General features: G+C 41.9%; 1 long non-coding RNA gene across 1 annotated transcript; it reads right to left on the bottom strand.

The window, feature by feature from the left end:
* Window positions 1–9,445: 9,445 nt before the first annotated feature.
* On the bottom strand, window positions 9,446–19,108 carry LOC140651379 (uncharacterized). The gene is made up of 3 exons (XR_012042383.1): window positions 18,968–19,108; window positions 14,514–14,598; window positions 9,446–10,058 (listed from the first exon to the last, which is right to left on the bottom strand). It is a non-coding gene; the product is annotated as an uncharacterized lncRNA (long non-coding RNA).
* Window positions 19,109–19,713: the final 605 nt, after the last annotated feature.

Genomic DNA, 19,713 nt, shown 5'->3' with positions numbered 1-19,713 from the left:
GACTGGTCGACAGAGTCCCCTGGGAGGCAGCTCTAAAGGGCAAAGGAGTCCAGGAAGGCTGGACTTTCTTTAAGGAGGAAGTCCTAAAGGCACAAGAGCGGGCTGTCCCCAGGTGTCGAAAGATGAGCCGGCAGGGAAGAAGACCTGCCTGGCTGAATAGAGAGCTTTGGCTAGAACTTAGGAAAAAGAGGAGGGTCTATGACCTCTGGAAGAAGGGGCAGGCAACTCAGGAGGACTACAAAGGTGTAGCGAGGCTGTGCAGGGAGAAAATTGGAAGGGCCAAAGCCGAGCTAGAGCTCAATCTGGCTGCTGCTGTAAAAGACAACAAAAAATACTTCTTCAAATACATTAGCAGCAAAAGGAGAGCTAAGGAGAATCTCCAGCCCCTAGTAGACGGGGGAGGGAACACAGTGACCAAGGATGAGGAAAAGGCTGAGGTACTTAATGCCTTCTTTGCCTCAGTCATTAATAGCAGGGCCAATTGTTCTCTGGGTACCCAGCCCCTGGAGTTGGAAGATAGGGACGGGGACCAGAATGGAACCCCCATAATCCAGGGGGAAATGGTTAGTGACCTGCTGCACCACTTAGACACTCACAAGTCTATGGAGACTGATGAGATCCACCCAAGAGTACTGAAGGAACTGGCAGAAGTGCTCACCAAGCCCCTTTCCATCATTTACCAGCAGTCCTGGCTAACTGGGGAGGTCCCAGTTGACTGGAGATTAGCAAATGTGACACCCATCTTCAAGAAGGGCTGGAAGGAGGACCCGGGGAACTACAGGCCTGTCAGCCTGCCCTCGGTACCGGGGAAGCTGATGGAGCAGATCATCCTGAGTGCCATCACACAGCATGTAGAGGATAACCAAGGGATCAAGCCCAGCCAGCATGGGTTCAGGAAAGGCAGGTCCTGCTTGACCAGCCTGATCTCCTTCTATGACAAGGTGACCCACTTAGTGGATGAGGGAAAGACTGTGGATGCTGTCTATCTAGACTTCAGTAAAGCCTTTGACACGGTTTCCCACAGCATTCTCCTGGAGAAACTGGCTGCTCATGGCTTGGACAGGTGTACTTTTCGCTGGGTAAAGAACTGTGTGGATGGCTGGGCCCAAAGAGTGGTGGTAAATGGAGTTTACTCCAGTTGGCGGCCGGTCACAAGTGGTGTTCCCCAGGGCTTTGTGTTGGGGTCAGTTCTGTTTAATATCTTTATCAACGACCTGGATGAAGGGATCGAGTGCACCCTCAGTAAGTTTGCAGATGACACCAAGTTGGGTGGGAGTGTTGATCTGCTTGAGGGTAGGAAGGCTCTGCAGAGGGACCTGGACAGGCTGGATCGATGGGCTGGGGCCAATTGTGTGAGGTTCAACAAGGCCAAGTGCAAGGTCCTGCACTTGGGCCACAGCAACCCCAGCAACCCCATGCAATGCTACAGGCTTGGGGAAGAGGGGCTGGAAAGCTGCCTGGCAGAGAAGGACCTGGGGGTCTTGCTGAATAGGAGCCAGAAGTGTGCCCAGGTGGCCAAGAAAGCCAATGGCATCCTGGCTTGTATCAAAAATAGCGAGGCCAGCAGGACTAGGGAAGTGATCATCCCCCTGTACTCAGCACTGGTGAGGCTGCACCTCGAATACTGTGTTCAGTTTTGGGCCCCTCAGTACAAGAAGGACATTGAGGTGCTGGAGCATGTCCAAAGAAGGGGAACGAAGCTGGTGAAGGGTCTGGAGCACAAGTCTGATGAGGAGCGGCTGAGGGAACTGGGGTTGTTTAGCCTGGAGAAAAGGAGGCTGAGGGGAGACCTTGTTGCTCTCTACAACTACCTGAAAGGAGGTTGTAGAGAGGTGGGGGTCGGTCTCTTCTCCCAGGTAACAAGTGATAGGACGAGAGGAAATGGCCTCAAGTTGCACCAGGGGAGGCTTAGACTGGATATTAGGAAATTTTACTTCACTGAAAGGGTTATCAAGCATTGTAACAGGCTGCCCAGGGAAGTGGTTCAGTTGCCATTCCTGGAGGTATTTAAAAGATGTTTGGATGAGGTACTTATGGACATGGTATAGTGGTGGTCTTGGTAGAGTTAGGTTTACGGTTGGACTTGATGATCTTAAAGGTCTTTTCCAACCTATACGATTCTGTGATTCTGTGATTCTGTGTACACCTGAGGAATGCACCGTACTGCCTGTGTATTCCTACAGTACTGGCTGGTTTATGGTTTCCCAACACCAGTTGGGAAACTGGTTGGTTTCCCAACACCAGTACTACTGTCAGAAATGCAGTACTATGCAATAAACTCTTAAGACAAGTTTTTCTGGATTGTTTCATTTAGCACTCATTGGTTCTTAGAGGAGAGGAAAAGAAAGAAGAATTTACTTCAGGGAAAAAGAAGTGTAATATACACTTCCAAATATATAAGGTGGCTTCATGAAAATCAATTATTATGGTTGAGACCTTGTATGCTTCCTAAAAACTCATGTTTTACATAGAATGTAATAGATTTTTGCATAGCATAGAGCTATGCAAAAAAGGATAGATTGTATGCTTCCTAAAAACTCCTTGTTTTACATAGAATCCCTCATATATCTTTCCATTGACTTTTCTGGAAAAAGTCTATTCAATGTGTGATTTTTGTCCTTTACTACAGTGTACAGCTGGAAATGTATTCAACCTTCTGTTCACCACCACCTCTTGGCCATTTGAGTCCAACCTGTGAGGCTTCCCCTCTCCCTCTTTTTTTGTATTCTGGAAAGGACAACCCAGAAAGAGGGTAGTGGAGAGAATGATACATTGTGAAAACTTCTCTTTCAGTTCTGGAAGGAAGGCAGTCCATGTAATAGCGGATGCCTCAGAAATAACACTCGCCAGCTGTGGCATCCTTCCCATTCTCTACAGGATGCTTTCCCACCCTCTTATGCTTTTCTCTCTCACCCTTAAATATCTCAGTTGATAATAAGAAAGAGAAATAATCAGTGTTCCAGTTTCCTGAAAAGTTTAGGACAAGGAATGAAGAAGAAGGAGCAGAGGAAAATGGCAGAGAAATGAATCTCCAGGGCTACTGAGTCTAGCCTTTTGCTGTGACAGGTATCGCAACATATAATCTCTTTCAGAAATGTATCAGATTCTGTATTAAATGTTGGTGATGCCCTTTACTCCCACCACTTCAGTGGAAGAGGTTGTTCCTGAAACTCGTGTTCATTCCTAGCACATCTCTGCCTACATGTTCTCCAGCTTGCCATTTGCCATCCCAGAGAGTGCCCCAAGCAGACCAGCTGTGAGCAGCACTTCTCTACTGGAGTGAAAATGCCATTCTTTGATGCAAATGGCTTCCTATCTCCTGCTCTCTCTGTCTCTGCGACCTTGATCTCCAGTCTTGGCTCACTCTGAAGGTGAGGTCTCCCATTAGTAGCTACTTACTCTTTAGAGTCACAACAGTGAGCTTTTCCAAAAATGTATTTAATCTGTAGAAACAATTGTCTTTCTCTTCCACCTGCTTAGAGACGGCTAATGTTGTGGTTAACAATGGCTCTAGCATGATTCAATTTTTTATTTTTTATCTAGAGAAGTTCCAAAAAGATCAGCTCTCTCTTCTGACATTGAAACTAGCGTCTGTCTCTTCTGCAGTGTGATGGGTTTGTTGTTGAACTCCACAGTCTTGGAACAACACAAATAACTGGAAGTCCTCAAGTTGACTAAAAATGCTTCAGAAGCTTACAGATCCTTCAGCCTTCAGAAGCCTACAGAGCCTTCAGATAGCATGAGTTAGTATGAGCTCAGTAGTAAAATTTATGGCATATACTGTAATATTGCTTGACAAAATATTTTTTCATTTATCAGCTGATAGAAGTGTGAGTTCTCCTGCTGCTGCCACACTGGAATTATGATTCTGACACTGTTGGTTTCCTTTGCCCATTGTAAAATGTATACAATGTCTTAGGGCTGAGTAAACAACTGAATAAGAAGATGGAGCCAGGTTCTTCCCAGTGGTTCATGGGAACAGGATGAGAGACAATGGGCATGAGTTGAAATGAGTGGTTCAGACTGGATTTAAGAAAAAACTTTCCCCATGAGGACAGTCAAGCAGTGGCAGAGCTTGCCCAGAAAGGTTGTGCAGTGTCTGTCCTTGCAGAGTTTCAAGTCCCAAGTGGACAAGGCCCTGAGCGGCCCTGTCTGACCTCAGATGCTGACCCTGCTTGAAGCAGGAGGGTGGACCAGATACCTCCTGAGGTCCCTTCCACCCTTCCAGCCAGAATTATTTTGCAATTATGTGATCTGAAATAAAAATAACCACAGATGTTGCCACAATTTCACAGCTATGAAAAAATCACCTGCTACCAGCAAACAAATGCTTCTCCCTGCCAGGCTGGTAAGATAAGTGTTTAATTAGAGGTGCCTCACACCATGGCCTGACGGACACATTATGAATGTGCCATCCAGATATGAAGTAAAGCAGTTTGCATGGCGTGATCATTCTGTTATGAACATACACACAGTCTGCTTGTGGATATTTCTCTTCTAGGAGAAAAGAGCAAACACATCTTGGTCATCATCCTACAGGAAAGAACCACATAGGTAAGGAAAAGTTTCTGAAGGAATCAAAACTTGCAGAAATTCAGACTTGTGAATTATGACATGGCCACTGAAATACAGGCCACTGAATCTAAGAAGTAGAGAAACCCAGAAGTTCACTCCAGGCAAGAGGCGAGCTGCTCTGGTAAACACTGTCTGAAGCCTTCAGTTCTTTTCAAAACCTAATTAATGGCAAAATACCTTGCAGTCCAATGAGACAGAGCTGCAGAAGTGCACTACGGTGACCATTTCTGGATAAGGCAGTCTCTGGGCTCATAAATACAGTGAAGCATTTAAAGTCACCATGGTTACCTTCAAATTCAAGCTATAGTTATTATTCCAGTAAAATCCTGGGTCTGCAAACCACTCTGAGATAAGAATAATGAGCCCTTCATTAGGTGGGCAGATATACATCACTCTACCTATCAGGTTGCATGACTTCCGTTTTAAATGGGGTGAATTTGAGCTAAGCAGCTTGCAGCTGAGCACCTGTCATTCTCAGGCAGTTGGAAAGCAGAGACCTGGAGTTGTTTTGCTGAAGATGAGACTATGGGCTTGACTGAAAGCCCCATTGAGTTCAGCTGATGCTGGATCAAGCTGCCAGATAAAAGTGTCACCATAATGAAAGTACTGTAGGCCAAACCACCCAATACTTCCCCCCCGGCCATATATTTAAATCCATATTAAATGAGGAATATGAGGGGTGCATCTGTGACAAATCAGTCTGTACTTAATCAGTATAAACTGTGATGTATTTTGGAAAAAACATGGTCTTGCAAGGTGTTACCTTACACGGTCACAACCTGCAAGGAGAAAAATCAGATGGAACAGCTAAGAGTTCAGTTAGTTGGTTTAAAAACAAAAGATATTCTTTACTATTTCATTTTTTACACTTTATTTTCTTAGATGCAGAATGTTTCAAATCAAAATGGATGGGATTTTTTTCAAATACAGTTTTGCCAAGCAACTTTGAAAAATATTACCCAGAACCTCTAAGCAGTCCTGGAAAGAACCTGACTCTCAAAAAAATGTAACTATACTGTTACTACTTTTAAGCTGACCTTAGAAAAATTACAAATCACTTTTAACCTGGGATCTAAAGTAATTAACTGATAATTTTTAAATTGTGATAGGTTTGAAGTCTGAATATTCCTTATAAATCTATGACTTAACACACTATTTTTCTTGGTCATCCTAAAGCTGTTTAATGGAGAAATCATGGTTGTTAAACACACAAAATTAGATTTTAATCTATACAATCTGTCTTTAAATTGCTGTAGTGTGGGAGTACATAGTCTAAACTTTGCCATTAGCCATTTCCAGGGCAACAGACTGATGATGTAAATTCAGGATTATGACTTCACCATAGGTTCAAGCAGCAGAATCTGAACAGTGATGGAAAGCACTTATTTAAAAACAACTATTACCAGTAACACTGAAAGGAGAACATACAATAGTATGTATTCTCTGTTTCATTTAAAGTTTGGAAACAATGCCTTTATTGTGATAATACAACATTTTGTGATACATAGTGGAGTAACAGAAGAGGACAATGAGACAGTCAGGATCCATTATGAAAGACAAGACAAAAGCAAAAGGCACATGGTTACATGTCCCTCCGTACTGCTGATGGAGTGTCACAGTACTGACCTGAAGGGACTTTCTCAATTTCTCTGCATTGCTTTTTAGTCCACCACCTTCTTACTGTGTCAGAAAATTAGAATGCCAGTTACTCCTGATTGCAAGGATTGAGTGAAATAATATCAGTTATGAACTCAGCTGATCCACCAAGTCTTTCACATACAGTTTTTAAACTTGTGTCAGATGATAGTCTGGCTAGATTCAAGAATCTCCATGAAGACAGAGATGAAAACTTCCATATGAAGACCTCCATAACCTATGGTTAAATACTGGACTTTGCTGCTTGGTTGATTTTTTCTTCCTTCTCCCTCTTTACCCTCCTTGCCTTTCAAATTTCCTCTTTTTTCCCAGGAGCACAAAATTCCCTTTAAAACGTGGCACTTTGGCCTTAGATACAAACATGATCAAATACAGATGAACAGTTAATTTCTCATAGGTCAAGCAAAGGGAGACTTGTACATTCTTATCAATCTGTACAGATTTGCTGAACTGTACCAAATCAAAAGTGCCAGACATCACGTGGATAAATGGAGTCACTATCTACACCAGTTTTCAGGTGAGATAGAAAAGTACCCGATTAAATTAACACAGAACACTTTAATCATATAAAAGGTATTGAAACAACTCACAATATTCAGTAGCAGCTCTTCTATATCATCTTTGCATCCTGTGCAATATATCACAGAATCACAGAAGGGGTATCTCCAAGGATGGAGACGTCACAACCTCCTTGGGCAACCTGTGCAGGGCTTGGTCACCATCACAGTGACAAAGTGTTTCCTGATGTTCAGAGGGAACCTCCTCTGTTTCAGTCTGTGCCCATTGCCTCTGGTCCTGTCACTGGGCACCACTGAAAAGAGCCTGGCTCAGTCCTCTTCACACCCTCCCTGCAGGTATTTATATACATTGATAAGATCTCCCTTGAGCCTTCTCTGCTCCAGGCTGAACAGTCCCAGCTCTCAGCCTTTCCTCCTAGGAGAGGTGCTCCACTCCCTTCATCATCTTGGTGGCCCTTTGCTGGACTCTCCCCAGTATGTCCATGTCTGTCTTGTACTGGGAAGCCTAGAACTGGACCCAGGACTCCAGGTGTGGCCTCACCACTGCTGAGTAAAGGGGAAGGATCACCTCCCCTGGCCTGCTGGCAGCACTCCTCCTAATGCAGCCCAGGACACTATTGGCCTTTGCTGCAAGGGCACATTGCTGGCTCATCTTCAGCTTCGACTCAGATCCTTTTCTTCCAAGCTGCTTTCCAGCTGGGCAGCCCCCAGCATGTACTGGTGCCTGGGGTTGTTCCTCCTCAGGTGCAGGACTTTGCACTTCCCTTGTTGAAGTGCACGACATTCCTGTCAGCCCATTTCTCCTGCCTGTCGTGGTCTCTCTGGATGGCAGCATGACTGTCTGGTGTATCAGCCCCTCCTCCCAGTTTGGTGTCATCAGCAAACTTGCTGAGCGTACACCCTGCCCCATCATCCAGATCATTAATGAAAATGTTAAACAGTATAATATTACAGAACAATGTAATGTTACATGATACTATAAATAAGTGTGACTAAATGTAACCCTTCAAACCTCAGCTTTGCATATTCACTTCAGCAGTCACCAGCCATTCTTTACCCCAGTAAAGGCACTGAGCCAAAATCCTTCAGATTCAATTCTATTGTGTCAGTGTTTTATCAAAAGATCAACTTGATCAATTTGAAATACTTTTTGAAGTATTTAAGTGGTGAGTTCAGTTACCACATGCTTTCTTTGAAGAAAATAATAGAAGTGCACTGTTAGACAACACAAAGCAAAACATGGTACTCTAACGGACAGGGTCATTTCACAGTTACTGCACTACTACAGTAGAGCATGAGCACAGTGCCAGAACTGCAACCTTAGAATAAACTGCATTACCAATATCATTTCAGAGAAAAATGAAGAGCACTATTTTTTTAGAAATAAACATGTAAACATTTTTTCAGTATGATATTAACATCTTAGTCTTCATATTGTTTCTGATACTTCTGCATTGTAGTGTCAATGAAGAACACATCAGATAAAAATCCTTTTTTTTGACAGCCGGAGATCAGATTTTAAAACAGAAGGGGAACAAACAAAAATCAGCAAATAATAAAAAGATACGATAGGGTCCTTACTAAGTCGTTAGCTCAGTATTAAGTTATAAAGTGGACTCTTCAAGATTATATATGGCATTCCAAGGTCCTAAAATCAATAAATGGTTGGCCATGGAATGAGTTGGTGCCCTGGGGACAAAAGAAAAATGATACAAAGATTGGTTTAAAGGAGAGAAATATAATATCAGCAGAAGGAGCTATAATGATCAACCATCTGAACCTCTTATTTTACACAGGTTATAGGACTTGACTGAATTAGTGCCACATTTATATTCCTAACTAGACTCCTGGACTATAACAACTTGCACGTCAGATGCTGGGACTGGGTTTGGTTAGCCGCTCTGCTCTAAGGGAGAGTGGCGTTACCAGTTGCATAAGGAGAGGTAAGCAGTGCTTCTTCCCCCACTCCTCCAGGTTTCCTTGCATTTCCTCTCATCAGCGTGACAGGATAGCCTAGTGGAAAGCTGCCTTCTCTTTCCTTCAGCACTTGCTGTGTTCTGGTAGGCATGGTGAATTTGGCAATCCCACCACCACCACCTTGGTCAGCTGTACTACAAGCTTTCTGCTTCCAACAGGCGTTGTAAGAGTAGATGGTGAGCTTGTCTGTGTAATCTAGGTCTCTCGGTAGCTGAGTCCTCTGAGGTGAAGTCTCTTACATCAACCCACATCAATATTTAAAAAGAATACCCTCCAGCTGCTTGGATGCCAGCATCTTCCTTGAGACTCTCCTGACTAAGGTTTAGACAGAGCACTGACTGTCATCAAAGTGGCTTAATCCTGTTATCTCTTTGTCAACTAGAGATACAGCACTGGGGAATGATGAGGTGCAGCACTGATCACTCTGCTTGGCTGATGCTTCCCCTGCATTATGGACCATTCCCTGCAAACTTTAATAGCAGCTCTTCTAGTTCTAGATACGAAATCTCTGATCTCTGTTAAGCAGTGAAAAGCCAACAGCCACATTGCCTTTCAGTACATACCCATTTATTTGTGCACAATTACATTTTTATTGCTAGCAGTTAGCTGGGGTTTCATCTAGGCCATGGGGATTTTGAATTTCTCTCACTTTTTAATCAAAACATTATGAGCGCCAAGTCAAATGCCAAACAGAAGTCATTGCATCAACTTTATTTGCTTTATCAGCCAAACTTGTAGTCTCAGTCAAACAACTATATCAGGTTACCATATGCAAGATAACAGTTTACCTCTCTGGCAGTGTAAATAGACCTTGAAGTGAGTGTCAGTCATGTCTGCTTTAGAAATGCATAAAGTGCCCAACTGTTAATTAGAATCAGGATCTCAAATCTTTCATCAGGCACAATTGGGTCAAGATGTCCACGAGTTTTCAAAGACAGAAAAAAATGCCGTTGTTAATGAAGTGAAGAAGGATGGTATGTGTTCATTGCCTTTACAAATCAAGTCACTTTGTAGGTGTGTAGCTTCAGACCCTCCCATTGTTGTCTCCACTGGTTACTTCACTGGAGAAAATTGCTTTTCAGTCTAATCAACTGTTCCCATGTTGGCCTCTTAGCAGAGGAGCTTGTCCTGCTCTGCACAGTCCTTCAAGGAGAAGCTGGTGGCAGCCATGCACATTACCTCTGGCATTTCTCCACTGCTTCAAGTCCCCGTGTGCTGCCCATGTCCCCTTTGGCAGCAGCACAGGAATAAAGGAGCCTTTGGACACCACAGGAAAATCCACGACAAAAATCTTCCACTCTTAATTGCCAGCTTGCATCTCTATGGCTCTGCCTTTGTTTTTTAAAATATAAATTATTATTAAAACAATTTACAAAATCATTAAAGCCACTTACAAAACCACAGAACTGAAGGGAAGCACAGCTTCATGAAGTTCACAGCTGGACTGAAAATTCTGCAGTCAACCTCTTAGCAGAGATTAGTAATTATTTTTCATGACAAGCCTGATGTTGACGACACCACCTTTTAAAAAACTCCCTTGTTCTTGTTTCTCATGTACAGTCTCTGACCCAAGATGCATTTCCCCAAGAAAGGCTGGAAATTAATTTGACAAGATGTTTCTGAGATTTAGGACTTTGAAAGGAAGTATGTTTTTCATTTGGGAGAAAGTCTAATATTTTTAAAGTTGTTTTTTTAAAGGGCTTATAGTTTTCAAATGTGTTTCTTATTAGTTCTTCATTAAAAAAACACTCAGAATAACTTTAAAATTCTGGAACCCTTCACTGTTGCTGCTGGAGAGGGTTCTGCTCTTAGAGTATACATTTTTGCAAATGATGCAAACTGTGTTATGTGATCATAGAATGTTCACAAAGACAGAACACTTGTCAGACATGCTATGTATGAATGATTGAGTGGGGCCAAAGGAGGAAATTTAACATCATTAACATCCAACATTTAACTTGAATCTTTCCTACTGCTTGTCAAATATTATTCCACAGCTCTGAGGATGTTCTTTTGCATTTCCACCCTAAACTTTCTCATAAAGGTGTTTTGTTTGGTTTTTTTTAAGGTAGAAATTCCCCTCAGCTGTGTAATTTTTTTTTATAGTGGTAAATAATAAGCTTTGAGCACTCATCAGAATTTAGATTTGCTTCTAGAACAGCTCTGTACAATGGGAGAGTACACTTGCTGAGTTAAAAAAAGACAACACCAAAAGGACGATCATGAACAAAGCTCTTTTTAAGTAGTGCAGCACTGCCAGATACAAACCAAGAAAGCTTCCACCAAAAGCCACTTGAAATGCATTATTGACTTATTAATAGCAAGTAACCATTGTCATCTGCAGAGGTGACTACGCTCTGGATTGTAATGTGCAGTTGCCTAGGCATACAATGACCTTCTGCCCCCAGTCATCCCTCTCCTGCACATGGTTTAAATACTTCATTTGCAGCTGTTCAAGAGGAGGAAGCACTAGTTTCAAGAAGAACTAACCACAATTATCCTTGATAAAAAATATTGTGCAGTTAAAAACAAGCCAGTAGACTGAAGGAAGCAGCATATTGTATTTTTATGGCTATGTAATAATGTAAGCATGAAAGAGTGATCGCAGTCTTTTGGTCTCACATCAAAAGACCATTTAACCCAGCACTGTGTCTGATAGTGGCAAAGCAGGTGTGTAGGGAAGACAAGACATGTACAAGAAAAGCATGTCTGATATTCTACATAGGATATTTGGCAGATGGCCAGGTAGGGTAATTACCTCTCCAGGGCCAGAATTGGATTTTCATTAATCAGTGTAAAATATGGCATAACTGAACTCATCTGGTATATCTAGGAAGGATTTTGTAATTTAGGATTTTTTTGGTTAAAAATGCATAATTTCTTTTTATGACACGCTGGGATTTCTGAATCCCAGGCTTCATCGAAGTGGCAAAATACAAAGTCTGAGTTCTGCGAACACACACACAGAGACACTCACAAACACAAGTGTCTTTAAGGAAGCAGCTCTGTTCACCAGTTTAAAAGGGATCTTTTAACTTTTTCTTCTAACTTTAATCTTTTACTGCCTGGTTCTTTGGTCACTATTAGGAGAAATACTAGGAAAAAGAGAGAATTATTGGATGAAGGATAATGGACTGAAGCTTACTCTCTCCAAAATAAATGGGAGATGTGTTGTTGGTGAACAGTCTCGTGACTCTTTCCTGCAGAGTAAAACACTATGGCTTTAAGTGAAGTTCCAGATATACCCTGCAGGCATTTGAAAGAGGAAAAAAGTAAATGACGATACAGTTTGTTATAGAAAGCATAGTGTGATGCTTTTAAAAAAATGAAAAAAGGAGAATTGTGAGGCAATCAAATTCTGGTCATCTCTTTCTGTAGTGAGAAAGTTATAACCCATTACGGTTAAACGGAAAATTTAATATTTGGTTTTAAGCCTATGAAGCTAGCCAAGAAAATGTAATTAACTCCATACCCACCCCTTCCACAGGTTCACATTTTCTTGATACAAGTCCTGAAACACTCTAAAGGAAATGTTATGGCCTATAATACAGCATTAAGGGGTCCCTGAGCTGTAGCAATTTCACTTATTCCCTAGGTACAGTTTGGTACATTGGCTGATCTTTTTTCCTTTATATATTCCCCAAACACAAATATTTATGTTAGTGTCTGACCCAAACTGTGTTTCCTTTTATGATTACTTTTACAGACCCTGCTTTCCAGGTCTAGGTGCAAAAATTTCAGGGATATTTAATTGTTTTCTAATATAATCACAATGCTGTTGTTGTAATACAGTGTGCCCACATCATCGAAACTGTGTCAGCATGATTGGCAGTGGTGAACCTGAGTGTTTTTGTACTTAATCTAAAATGAAATTTCCTTCATTGAATGTATTACTTCCATTGTAGTGAGGAAAAAAAAAATCCAGACATTTGAAAATAAGCTGACAGAATTGGTTCAAATCAAACTCCTATCTTTTAATCCTGCTTTTCAAGAATTGGTGAACTAGCAACAATTGACCCTCTGTTCTTGCATTCCAGTCACATTAAATTTAATCTTAAACTCAGCTTTACAGGTAAGCTTAAGTTGGGCTTAAACTCATCAACAGTTGACTAAGGTAATCTTACAGGTCCTCACTAAATTGCTGAGAATAACTGAATGCATGGTCCACAATAGAAAAACTGTATCTTGCATTTTTAATTAAATGAATTCTCATGAATTCAAATTAAGCATATTGTGTTTATTTAACTGACTTGAATAGAAAGGCTCATCTCTTGAACCATTACTTGGAACAGCATTTAACACATTGTCTTCTGTCCAACCATTAGTGTGAATAAATGCTACTTCAGAAGTGAGAGTTACAGAGTTAGGTTTCAACTCATGTATCTTAAACAATGCAAGTATGACAACACTGCAAGTATATATATCAGAATAACATTCACAGAGTGTCAATGTAAGTTAGGAAAGGTCTCATGTTGGTTTGATCAAAGTACACACATGTACTGTTCAAACTGCTGTCTGCTTTGGATGTGATTTGATTGGCTACTTATCAACAACATATCCTGTGATCGGCATTTTAACTTCTCTTCTGAAGTTTGACAATGTCTGAGACTTTCTCTGCTGTCTCCCCTGTCTGTTCTCGATCTCTTCCTCCAGGGAGGACATGCTAATTCTTTATCCTAGTTGGCAGAAGTAGCACTTCCCAGTCACTCTTAGATAGAATTACATGTTTTGCCACTGTTTTCCACAATAAAGCACCTGAGTTTGCAATGAGTCAAACCTAAGCTGTAAACTCTTTTCCAAGTTTTTGAATCTTTCTGTCTTGTTCAAGTAATTTATCATAATTTCCTTACAAGAAAATTAGGCAATGAAGTACATATCATACCATGCTCCACAAAACTTCCGTTAAAGGTGTTTCTTTACCATTCAGCATTCAGACACTAAAATGGCAATGTCATACAACAAAGCAAGCCAGGTGCTTGAGAGTGACCACACATAAGGGTCTTCTTCTGAACTCAGGAGATTCCATGTTCCCTACATGCAGATACTGCTTTGAATATTTTGGCAATTCAGCTGTACAACTGAAGGACTGATTGGTTTCATAGGAAAATACAAGGTCAAGGTCAAGCCAAGTTCTAAATTTTCAGTCATGCAATTCTTGGTTAGTATGCAAAGTTTCTTCAAAATTTAATCCACTGGCCATGAATATGTCTTTTCATCTATCAATGTTTAGTATTTTGGTACAAATATTTGTATGAATGGAGCTGATAACAAATAAATCAGTGTCCCAGAAGTAAAATGCATGTGCTCTGAAAAGATAAATTAGACAGACCAACAGGTTCTAAGTTTTGTTACATGATTCACTAATTCAGATAATTGTCCATTACTGCAGTTTGGGTCTGACTCTGCAATAGAAACCCCAACTTCTTCTAAAGCCTATGGGAATTGCAAACCCTGATTAGGCAATCATTATTCTGTTTTACTCAAACATAAGAATCAGGAGATAATCAATGGACTTGTCAGGTAGGAGATATAAAATGAGACATAGCATTTTTTTTTCATACAGCACAAACAGACACAATTTTTAAGAGTCAGTCTGATAAAGGCTATAATTTAAACATGACTAGGGCTTGCTGGAGTCAACCAGGTCACAGAGGCAGTATGTTTCAAGGGAGCACCCTTGAATTAGGAGCCAGGAAGACCATATGCAGGGGAAGAGTACCAGGCAAGCAAGCCACTGTAGCCACTTTTTTCTGCTCCCCATGCTGCAAGTGCAAACCAGGACTTTACCTGAACTCTTGGGCCCATACTGGTACTGCGGCTACTGTTTTCCAAGTGCACGACTGCAAAGCTGGAAATCATGAATTGCTGTTGACTGCAATTAAATGAACACAGTCAGTGACACAGTCACCGGTATCTTTTTCTTCCCTTCCATAGCAGCTCTCTTTACCATTTGCTGTTGCTTTTGGAGCTCTGCTCACTTCACTGTATCTCATGGCTGAAATTTGCTCAATTTTTAATTTTTTTTCTCTCTGTAGTCACAAATCATGATCAAATCATACTGCTTTTTCTTCTACAACATTCTCAAATTATTTCTCTGTCTAGTCTAAAGGAAAAAACACTTTATCCCAGTCCATAGCAAAATTCTCAAGAATTTTAGTGGATCTGGAATTTCACTTTAACTTTGATATGCGTAACCTCAGCAGGGTACTTAATTGTATTTGTGTAGGTAGCTTCATTGAAGTCAAGGGGCCTAACCTAACTTTACAGGCCTTGGCATGATTTTCCTTCCTTTGGTATATTTTTGAAGTATTCTGCATATTTTACATCTTCCTGTCAAGTGTTCAGTGTCAGTTATTATTGCAGAGGAGCTGCAATAGGTGAACCAATAATCTATTCTGGAAGTGTGAAGAACTTCCGTTTGTTAAAAGTGAACATGTTCATATAGCAGCTGATGTGTAGTTCTTCCATCCAAGCTGTCCTCTGTTGGAGCACCAGTAAAAAATCCTTAACATTTGGTTTATTTAATGACAAACTAATCTTAATTGGAAATCTTCCAGACAACTCTCTTTCATCAGTTATTTATGCATACCTCATTTTGTTTGGTAATAAAAATAAATGAAAACAAAATTCTCATTGGTTTGGAGATAAGCAGGAAAAAGAAACCCTCTGAATCCAGCCCCCAGAAAACTAAACTGGAAATAGAGCCCACAGTTTATGTCTTCTTAAAAAGTCAGTTAATGGATAGTCTCCCCTCTAACTTCAATCTAGTTGCCACAGAAACATCACACACGATTTCTGATAGTTAGTTTATAATCTACATTGCCCCCTTTATGTCTATGAAAATCTATTGAAGTTTTTTTCTGCAGCAATGCAATTACCCACTTTCTTCCTTGAATTAATTTATTGATGAATAGAACTTAAGAGTAGGAACAGCACAAGAGGCAGAAGAATCTGCAAAAAAGGACAGCTGTCATTATATGCTGTATCTTTATGCCTATATGGTGAGCTTCTTTTTAGTGCTATGTGGTGCTTTTAGGATATATCCGTGAAAGTGCTGCAGTGGTGCAGATATCGTTAATGGAAGCTATATATTCACAAAAGCTGCAAACAAGTATAACCGAATTTGGAGTTTGGATGGTTTTACAATGAGTTGCATACATGACCTGGTTCCAGTTGCCAAACCACCAGCTTCACCCAGCATGTCATGTGCCTTCCTCCCACCTTCTTATTTCAAGTGCTCCAGGCAATCCTCAACCAATTCATTACGTGAGCGGGCAGTGCTCTACACTACCTCTGTCAGGCTTGAATCCGATCCATTTCCAGACCAGAGTCTTGTTAGTTTCATGTGTTGTGCACAATGTTGGAATTGGATGGCTGAAGGACAGAGGTGAGAAGTTGAATGGGAATTGTGGCCTGTACTGTAGGATAAAGCTTCTCTGCTCCCTGTCAGAACTGGGAAGGACAACTTTAGAGTGATACTTGGGTGACTATTTTATGCCTATTCATTGCAAGCTATGGAGTTTCCCAGCTGCTGATTTATTAAATCTTTGTAACTTCTGCTGCTTTTTTACCTTCCCCTCAGCCATAAGGGCCTGTTCTCCTCTGTCTGCTTTGCAAGCCCATCTTAGGCTATTTGTATAATCATAATGCTTTGTAGGTCAGGGCTTTATCAATTTCAGGGTTTGTAAGTCAGGCCAAAGAAAGAAATAAAGGGAAAAAGTATCAAAGGAAATGGTCACAGATGGGAGGTAGCAAAAGGAACAAACTTTTCCTCCCCATCTATAATTGACTGCAGAACAAAATCAGACTGCTTTATGTAACCACAGGGTATAAAAATCAGGCTTGGGGTTAAACCTATTTTCTTGAAGACAGCAGGACAATTTACCTGAATGCTGCATTTGTAATAATGAAGTTTTATATGAATGATTAGAGACTAAAAGAGGGAAGGCTAGCACTGGACTCACAGTCAGGCTGAAGGTCCCTGCTGCAGATGCAAAAAGATTTCCACTTCCTCACAACATAGCATTTTAGAAAGGGCAGTATTTTTCCCTAATAGGCCGGTCACCTATTGGTGTTTCCCAGCACCCTAATGCTGTTCACCTCTTTAACAAAGACATGATCAAAAACTGTATTTCTTTTGATGTATTTCTTGATGAATAATTTCAGTAAAGTGTTTTTCAAAGATATTTTCAGTTCAGTCTTAACAGTTTGCTTGAATTGCTTCTTAACCTTTCTCGGTTTCCACCTTGTTGTCTGCAGTCAACATCCTCCATATTAGGCTTTTGTCTCACAAACCTTGGACATATAATTACATTTCCAGAACCAAGAGTGGCAGAACCTCTCCTGCCCCACGGTGGGGCCAGACTGCCTCCTTTTGCTGCCTCCCTCTCTTCTCCCATGCAGGCTTTTGCCCTTTTGTTCCTGTTACCAGCTAAACTTTCATTTCCTAGTTTCCATCAGAGCTGCTAATGGAAGCTAGCTAAGGGAAAGGAAATTCAAGACACTGCAGCCAAACTAAACAGTGCATACTTTGAGCAGATCCTAGCAAGTTAGCTTGTCACAGGCGACAAACAGCTACGACCTTCCAGATACAATCAAGTACAAACAGCACAGCAAACCAGGTTGCTCACCTGGGGTAAAAAAACAAGTCACTGGGAAGAAAATGAAGGCTTTAAGGGCTCAGATGGAGGTTTACACCTGTCCACAACCATTCTTGGTGGTTCCAGTAGGAACTTTAGGCTGTAGGCAGGTTCTCACATGGGGTGCGGGGAGGGGTATAGATAGAGAAAGGACTACAGAAGCTGGGTATACAGGGTTTTGAGGCAGCAGGGGAGAGAGAAAGACACTACAGCTCTAGCTGGGAGCTCATCTCTCTCCTCCCCACAACTTTTCAGGAAATGCCACATAACATCCAATATGCTTTACACTAGCGTTGGCATGTTCAGTCCACTTCAGCATTTGTGACCAACACCTCCGGCTCCCAGCCCTTGGTAATGTGGTTAGCATAACTAACGCCATTTTATAAGGCAACCAGCCATTCTCTGTGACGCAGTGGGTCACGTATTCGTTCCCTTTCCCTCATTATCAGGCCCTGAAGGTCCTGCGCACCAAGTAGACAAACCAAACAGATTTCTTCTTCCCCTCCCTACTGGCCTCAAGGTTCCTGGGCACCAGGCTGATGACTTTCTTCCGTAGCGGCCTTGAAGGTTCCAGGCACCTGGCCAACCCAGTGGTGGTGATGACCCCATCACAGAACAGGGAGGTGTAACAGCACCCAGAGCACTGTCTATAAAATCAAGCAGTTACGAGTCCTAAGTGGGGAACTCGGACCGGAGCTGCTGCTGGACAGTGAGACCCAGGATGCTCCGGTGGCCAGGGACACCTCCAATGTCATCTGCTTCCTCCAAGGACGGAGTGAGTGACTCGTATTCTTTTATATGCTTTTCAACTCGAGATTATGACTGTTATACTGATATAGCAAAGCACGTATTAAGATCTGACCTGATCTGCAGAGGATCCAGGTGATTACAAGTCATAAGTTAAGTTAGGATCCAGGTGATGAGAAATTATAAATTAAGTTGTATTATAAATTCTGTATTATGCTACTTATAGATTGCACTATATTGATTCTGCTTCTAGAAATCTTGTGCCATTCTAATAATAAATTCTGAGCTATACTAATCATAAAATCCTGTTAAGAATATAAAGTAATTGTAACTACGATTTAGTGCCGTCATCATTCAGCCAAGCATCCCTAAAAGAACCTGGCTGTCCCCTTAGTGTCAGATGACAGCATTGTCCACTTCAGGTTCTTAGGGGCTTCATTAATGCAAGCTTCCCACCTCCCACACGGTTATCTAGTTTCATTCCCCAGTGTCAAATCTCTACAAGCGGTGAATCTCTGACACTTCACCAGCTAGGACACATACTCCGCAGGTCAGAAGATGCACCTAAGCCAAAGGGAACCCATTGCTTTTACCTGAGTGTATGCTGTGAAGGGCTGCTACCTGCACTGGGCCAGTACTTGTGATTCAGCAAAATGTTAGAATAATGCTCCTTCACTACCTCAAGTTAAAGTTTAAATGTACAACCTCTAATGTGCTTCAGTCCGAATAGTTGATCAGTGACAACCTGTGGAGGAGGCAGGCAGGAGAACAGCCCCTGACAGTAGCAACTATGTATTTCTGAGGCTACTGATCTGATCCTAATGCACTGAAGTCAGAATTACTATCACAGCTTACCAGGGGTTTAAATATCAGGGGCTGCTTAGGTCTCACATTTCTCCCTTCCAGCTGCAGAATTTTCCTTAAGCTGACAGGCTTGCAGAGCATTCCCAGAGATGTAGTAGCTGGTCAGGAAGGTGCAGAGACATGCTAGCAAGATTCCACTCAACAAATGGAAATCCTATGATGTGGACCAGAGAAAAATGCAGTTTCATGAGGAGTTAAATAAAGGTGGATTTGAAAAAGGTTAGTTGCTCAAAACCTAGGCCTAATAGAGAAGGCTTAATCTTCTATTAGCCTGCAGAATGTACAATTTCACACCGTTTTAACCACCCTTGCCTCAGTAATTTTGAGGAAGGTTAACTACACACGCTGCAGGGTAGCAGGCAATCTTGCTTCCTACCACTTGTTTCTCTATTTTTCGGCCACATATCCCTGTATAGCATTTTAAGGAGAGACACTGTGCAGCAGTGTACGGTCTCTGTTGCTCTTCATTAGTGTGCTGTGTCTACACTGCTCCATTTCCCCTGGTGCCTATCTAGCAGCAGCCCTCCCGTAGCCTTTTGCATAGCGATGTTGCACTTCACTTGCCTGTTTCCGTCCCTCGCCCTATGCCCCTACGCTCACGACTGGGGCCACTTATGATAACGTACGAACTGACACTGCTCTGCAAAGCCCGTGGGTCCCCACCCTGACAGACTGTGCTTGACCCGGCCCAAGTCGCCTGCGGGATGCCGCTGCGCTGTCTCTGCCCGTCCTGCAGG

Source organism: Ciconia boyciana, chromosome 4, assembly GCF_034638445.1.
Source record: "Ciconia boyciana chromosome 4, ASM3463844v1, whole genome shotgun sequence".
Classification (NCBI taxonomy): Eukaryota; Metazoa; Chordata; class Aves; order Ciconiiformes; family Ciconiidae; genus Ciconia; species Ciconia boyciana.
This window is presented reverse-complemented; position numbering and strand designations above follow the sequence as displayed.